General features: G+C 51.7%; 5 annotated features.

Annotated features, from left to right (window-relative positions):
• Nucleotides 1-758: a sequence feature (areas not merged during assembly with more than two copies in the genome that could not be assigned to a particular haplotype).
• Nucleotides 759-1,656: a sequence feature (haploid, Esmeraldo-like haplotype).
• Nucleotides 1,095-5,845: a mobile genetic element.
• Nucleotides 1,657-6,615: a sequence feature (areas not merged during assembly with more than two copies in the genome that could not be assigned to a particular haplotype).
• Nucleotides 6,068-6,324: a mobile genetic element.

Here is a 6,615-nt window from a genome sequence, read left to right on the forward strand (position 1 = left end):
CGGCTGCTTTGCGGGTCATCGAATTTGAAAAAAAATAGGGATAAAAAACCGACAACTTTCTTCTGTGGCTTTCACTAAATGAAATTAGGACGTGTGCGTTGCTTGTCGATGAGGGAGGGCGTGGGGCCGCTGCTGCTGCGCACCACAGCCACCCATCGGTCTCTGCAACGGCATTGTTGCTGTTTTCCTGTGCATTGTTTCTATTCTTGTGCGGGTGCCTGCAGTGACTCTCCCCTGTCCCACGATGACTGTGTGGGAGGGCATGCCTGTCGCTTTTTGTACTTCTGATGTTGTGTAGAACAAGCAACAAGTGGAAGAACGAAGAATTATGTGGAATGGTGTATTACTTTGTGTATGTATATATATACCGATGTATTTCTGTGGATTGTTTCATTATTTCTTCCTTCTCTCCTCTTTTTTTTTACGTCGCTCCACACGTGTCTCAGTGTTCGCTTTAGTACGGCCACACACGGGTAGCTTGAGTCGCAGATGTTTTTTCTTTTTGATGTTATTTCCTGTGAGACGCTAATGCGGCCACGTTCGTCAAGCGTCTACTCTCCGCAGCATGGTGCCTGGTATTTGCAGTCATCCCAGACGTAACGCAGACACCACCGCCGTTGCACGCATGGGGAGTAAGATGGAACGCAGGACAGAGGAGGATATTGTCCTGCACATGTGTCTGTTGCATTTGTTCTGTTGAGGAGGTTTCACTCAAAAGAAGAGGGATGAACACTGCACGGATCCGTGGATTGGAGGAGTTATTACCTTTTATTATTTTCTTTGTATGATCTCTGGTTTCCACCCGTGTCTGCTCCGATTGTGCTTCCCCTGAGTGGAGCTGCGCCATGGCCATCGTTTTTGATGTTTACAGGAGGAAAAACACATTGCGGGTGACGAAACCACACGTCATGTATGCGGCGTCCAGGGAGGTACGTATTTGAGGTGGAGTGCACACATGTGGATCTCATGTGGGAAGGAACGGGGGTTGACTGCCCAACCGTCGCTCCTTTTCTGGAGAGTGTGCTCTTCCTTTTTCCGTTGCCCCTTTTGTGCCAGGGGATGGAGGGATTGGGCAGCACCGTCCCACGAAAGGTTTTTTTTTTTTTTTTTTGGTACTCTTACCAGCGCGTCTAGCTATACAATGCCATCTGGGTGCCGAAGAGGTGGTCGAGCAGCGACAAAAGTTTCCTGCTGTGAAGTAACTGCCATTGAGAGAACTTTTCGGTGCGGAGGTCCTGTTCGATGTCCAGCCGTTGGCGCACAGCCAAGGTGCCTGGACATTCTAGAAGCAGATGGTGCAAGGTTTCCTGCGGGCCAATTGGCGTGCTTGTGGAAGCTGGCTGATCCTGCGGTAGCAGAGATCGCCTCCTGGCACTTCTGTTTAGATGCCGTGTGGCGTCTGGGTTGTGTGCGCAGCGACTTCTGTGCTGTGCGGTGCTTCTCCGTGTGGGGAAAACCATATCACAGAAATCGCATTTGAGCTCGGGAAGCGGTGGAGGATGTTCCGGATGAAATGACCGACAGTGACTGACGAGATTCGAGAATCCCGTCAATGTAGAATCGCAGTACGGACATTTCTCCTTCCGACGGCGTGTGATGGTCCGTCCCCTTACTGGAGAGACGTCTTCATCCCTTGCCGACGGGGGAACAGTGTCCGTCCCCGGTGCAGTTGGATCGTTGTTAGAGCGCATATATGCAGACTGTTCTGGTGAGATGTTGCAGAAACGGCATTGGTTCGTGCAATCTCTCACAGCCCAGTATAGTCGGCCCCAGAGCTCAGATTCACCGCACCTTGCCCTAGCGAGGTGAACTAGTTCTTGACGGTGGAGAACTTCCTGAGTGATCAGGTCCTTACCGCTGAGATCTGATGGCCTTGTGCCGCAAAGCAAGTGGCAATGAGTGTCTTGACGAATGGTACTACGCCACTTATTGGTGAGCAGGGTAGTAAAGCATGTCAGCAGATCCGTATGCCATAAAGGTGCGATTCCTTGCTCCGTGTATTGTCCAGTTTCCATAGTCTGCGTCGCATGCTGATCTGCAAGCTCGTTAGCATGTATTCCACAATGTCCGTAACAAAACTGCAGGTGCACAGACCAGCCAGCACACGTCAGTGTCAAGAGACGCTGCCAGATCTGATCCTCCGTCCAGTCTGTCTGACTGAGCGGGCCCTTATTTAAAGCCGCTAGAAGAGACTGACTATCTGTAACCACAAGCAGGGTTTTATGCCTGTGTTGGATACGAGGGATAATCAACTTCTCTAGGGCTAGAAGCAGCGCGCGGGATTCCGTCCTGTAGCTGCATGGGCGTGCACCGCAGTTTATACTGGCCTTTTCTATTATTTCCGATGAATTGAGGGATGAGAGCACTATTCCAACCCCGGCTGAATTGGGAACGTCTACACCGCCATCCGTCGCGATTATCCACGAACGATGGCTGTGCAGCGCTAGAGCCTCTTCGCTGACCCTGCGCTTTTCCCTTGTCAGCTCTTCCTCGTCAGTTATTGAGGGGTCTATCAGAAGTTCCACGCCAATGGTGACCTGGCGAGCGGAGGCCGCAAACCAGGGAGGAATGGAGCTGCGAAAGAACCGCTCTTCGCGTGGTGAGCTCTGAGTGATGCCATATTCCTTTGTGTATGCGTCTACGAAGGCATATAGCTCGTCCCGAGATAATGGCGAGATGCGGAAACCTGCGCGAGGCGGTGGCTCAGGCGGGGGTCTCCGCATCCAGTCCATCTGACAAGCGCGTGTGTTCTCAAATATGGAGAGCCGCGCGCGCGCAGGCAAAGGACATGGAGCGGCGGCATATTAGCCTCTAGGAGTGCTGATTACTGGTCGGCAGTGCTCGGAACTCCGCTGACAAAGCGTGCCAGAGTTGCGTACGTCTTTTGCATCCCATTCTTCGCTGAATCCGTCACTACTGCCCATATGAGCTCGCTGCCATAGCGTAATTTGGAAGCACCGTATCCAATGACGAACGTGCGTAGGTCATGTGGAGATGGTCCCGCCTCTTTATGCGCTATGCAGCGTAGCTGCGATATCCGTTGCGAAGTGGCAGCGCATTGCTTGGAGGCCGCCACATTTAGCGTCAGTCGTGGATCGAGATCCATGCCAAGAAGCTTTGTAGTTCGCGATGCCCCCATGGTCATGACTTGAATTTTACATCCAGCCACTACCAGAGGCCACTTTCCTTCACGGTCATAATCTGACTCCGTGTGCGTGGAGAGTGTGAACCGAGCGGCTTCACACTTTGACGGGTTGATGGCCAGGCCATTTTCCTGACTCCACACATGCAGTTTTTTAAGAACCATGTTGGCAGTGGGGATGGCGTCTTCCCGGGACTGCCCCTTAACGATAATAGAGAGGTCGTCCGCATACATGTCAGCTGTGACACCCGCAAAGCTGTTCAGCAGATTGAGAAGTGGGTGTGCGTAAAGGGAGAACAAATATGGTCCCAGTACGGACCCCTGAGGAACTCCTCGCAGCATGGGACGCCGATCGCCGTGTCTGCTACCAACTCGTGTCTTCGCGTAGCGACCACATAGAAATTTTCTAAGCCACCTTCTACAATTGACCCCCGGAATATTAGCTAGCAAGCGACTGAGGACTCGATGACCTATGAAGTCATAAGCCTTGCTGAAATCAACCAACACCAGCAGAGTCCGATGGGGTCTGTAGTGGAGTTGATTACCAATACCGCTCTTCTTGGGAAGATTCACCTGAAAATAATGATTTCTATTATGCTCCACTTCGTGTATCAGATGTGCCAGCTGCATCGTCGTGGTACGCATACCACGATATGCATACTGGTGGGGGTGTGGCGTCCACACCCAAAGCAATTTCTTCAGTACCATTTTCTCAGCAACCTTACTCACAATGGAAGTAGGGCTGATGGGTCGATATGACTCAAGCAGTTCCGGCAACTTACCGGGTTTTAAGAGTGGGACGATGGTAGCGCGTCTCCACTCAGCCGGGATCGTACCGGTCGTCCAGCTGTGGTTAATGCAACGAAGAAGGGATCGAAGACCCTTTGACGAAATATGTTGCAGCGCCTCACTGTAGACTTCATCCGGTCCGGGGGCCTTGCCATACGGCGTATTACGTAGCGCAGCAAGCGGCTCTGTAATGATTAAAAGGTGCATCAAGAGGGGAGTGAAGATAAGCAACTAAACCAGATGTGGTGGCAGCTTCGTTGTTATCCTGTGGCTCTGAACTAGATGAGAATGAAAAAATTGTAGTAGATGTAGCGGCAGACTCGTTGTTGTTCTGCGGCCCAAAAAGAGAAGAAGAAGTAATGCCCAAAGATGGGTTCTGTCTTTTGATGCCTTTGGAAAACCTAACTGCCTTGTGAGAGGGGTGAAGTGGAAAAAAGATGCGATTGAGAGCATTCGCTGCTCTCCTTGCTGTTTTATAAGTGTGTTGACCATCTCCCAACAACAATGATGTAGGAGATGGAAGCGATGCCTTTTTTCGTCCGGAAATGTATTTCCATGCGAGTGGTTCGCCTGGATTTAACTTGCTGATGCGACGTAGATACGTGTTGCGCAAGCGCTCTCGGAGTAGGTGGAAGAATTGACTCCTTGTCCGTTGCATTTCTGCCTCACGGTCGGGCGTCGGTAACTGTAGATAGCGGGCCTTGCTGTCGGTAGCGATCCGCTCTGCTTCCATGAGAGCGTCGTCCCAAAGCCTGGGACCATCCTTGTGCATGCCGCGGGGGCAATTTCGTCGATACGAAGTAATAAGCGCTCTCGTGAAAGCTTTAATGCTGGTGGACTGCTTTTTATAGTCATATGCCGGAAGTTGTGCGTCGAAGTCCTTGATGAATAAATCCCATTTACACTTCCCCCAACTGTGGAATGTCTTAGGTGCCGAAGGTATGGTATCCATAAATGCCTGATGCAGCGTAAATGTTAGCATATAATGATCACTAAGCGGCGACACAGAAGCTGACCAATCTGACACAGTCAAATGCTTTGACCATGTCAGATCGATACAGGATCGTTCTCTTGTGCCACGAGCATACGTGATCTCACCAGGGGTGTTAACCAAGGTGAGTCCCGCATCCGTGCACAGTTCTAAAAACTCTGCGGCAACCTCGCTTGAAGAAGACTCCAAGAATGGCTCCCACTGTGGGTGATGCATGTTGAAATCCCCGCACAGAAGGAGCGGCGACGAGGCTGGAAGGCAGCTTAGTAACCGCCTGAAGGATTGCGTTACTTGCGGTGGTGGTCTCATATAGGCACTCGCTACAATAAGATCACGGTTCTGGTCCAGAGCGACCTGGACCACCACCACTTCAAGGCTGGTGTCATGCTGGGGGATGGTGAGAGGTATACGCTTGGAGCGGAGAGTTTTCCGCACCAGCACCGCCACACCGCCTCCCTTGCCGATGCGCGACTGTGCATAGAGCACATAATCTCCAGTATGCATGCTGGCGATCTGCTCCGACGACTTCCAAGTCTCCTGGATGGCTATTATGTCTGCTCCTTGAGCCATTAATGTTGCGAGTTTTGACGGCGTGAGGCAAGAAACGTTCATCTGGGGTACTGCTATGGGGCCTGGGTGCTGCTCAATGTCTCCGCTTAGCAGTAGCTTTTGTCGTTGCGCGTCACATACGGCACGCAAAAGGTATGTATAGCGCTGATAAGCGCCGATGGAATTCAGCAGCGGATGGAAATACCGCTTCGCGGGCAGCCATGTAAATGGCTCCATCTGGTGCCCTTCCGACCCGTTTGTGCGGCGCCTCCTGCCTCTCCACGTGCAGCGGATTGGCAGCAGGCACTTAGCCTCCTCTCTGGCAAAGAGTGCTAGACCCTGGCACCACGTTGAGGTGGCCGGCTGAGCCAGGGGGTTGGAAGCCCACGAAAGGTCTTGCACACGTACACACTCTCATGCCACTGTTGCCCAGAAGTGGGGTGCAAATCGAAATTCAGCTGTTTTTTTTTTTTTTGTGTTGGCGCAATTACTTGTTTATTTATTATTAACTGACAACATTCTGTCCGGCGTGCTGCTTCGATTGGATTGTGTGGGATTGCTCTCTAGCGCCATCGGACAAAACAGGCTGACGACTTTTTTCTGCTCGTACCAGTCGTAGTAACTACACCTCCAATGTGCAGCTCTGGTAAGCGTACGATGGAATACAGCAGCAAGGATAACCTTACCCTGCGGGCAGCCATTACAACTGGCTGCATCATGTGCCCTTCCGGCCCGTAAAACCAAGTAACAAGTACTCATCGGGTTTGAAGCGTGGACAGCAGGCACTTAGCCTCCTCTCTGGCAAAGAGTACTAGACCCTGGCACCACGTTGAGGTGGCCGGCTGAGCCAGAGGGCTGATGATTTTGTGTGATTAAATGCCATCTTGTGCGCACGTGTTTTTTGCTTGTTCTGTTGATGTGCACTCAAACAGCGAGGGATCCGGAACCATGCGTGCGTGTAATTTGTCCTGCCATGTGAACTGCGGGCAACACCGAGGGGCTGTCACTTTTACTCCGTAGAGTTGTTGTGTCTCTTTGCAGGGTTGGCAGGTAAATTGCATGCGGCCTGCTATTGCTGGTGTGTTCAAATGCCACTCCATGCGAATACTGTGCTTCAGCGAGTGAAGGGGATGATTCGGTTTGT

Source organism: Trypanosoma cruzi, genomic scaffold (assembly GCF_000209065.1).
Source record: "Trypanosoma cruzi strain CL Brener 1047053517075 genomic scaffold, whole genome shotgun sequence".
Classification (NCBI taxonomy): domain Eukaryota; phylum Euglenozoa; class Kinetoplastea; order Trypanosomatida; family Trypanosomatidae; genus Trypanosoma; species Trypanosoma cruzi.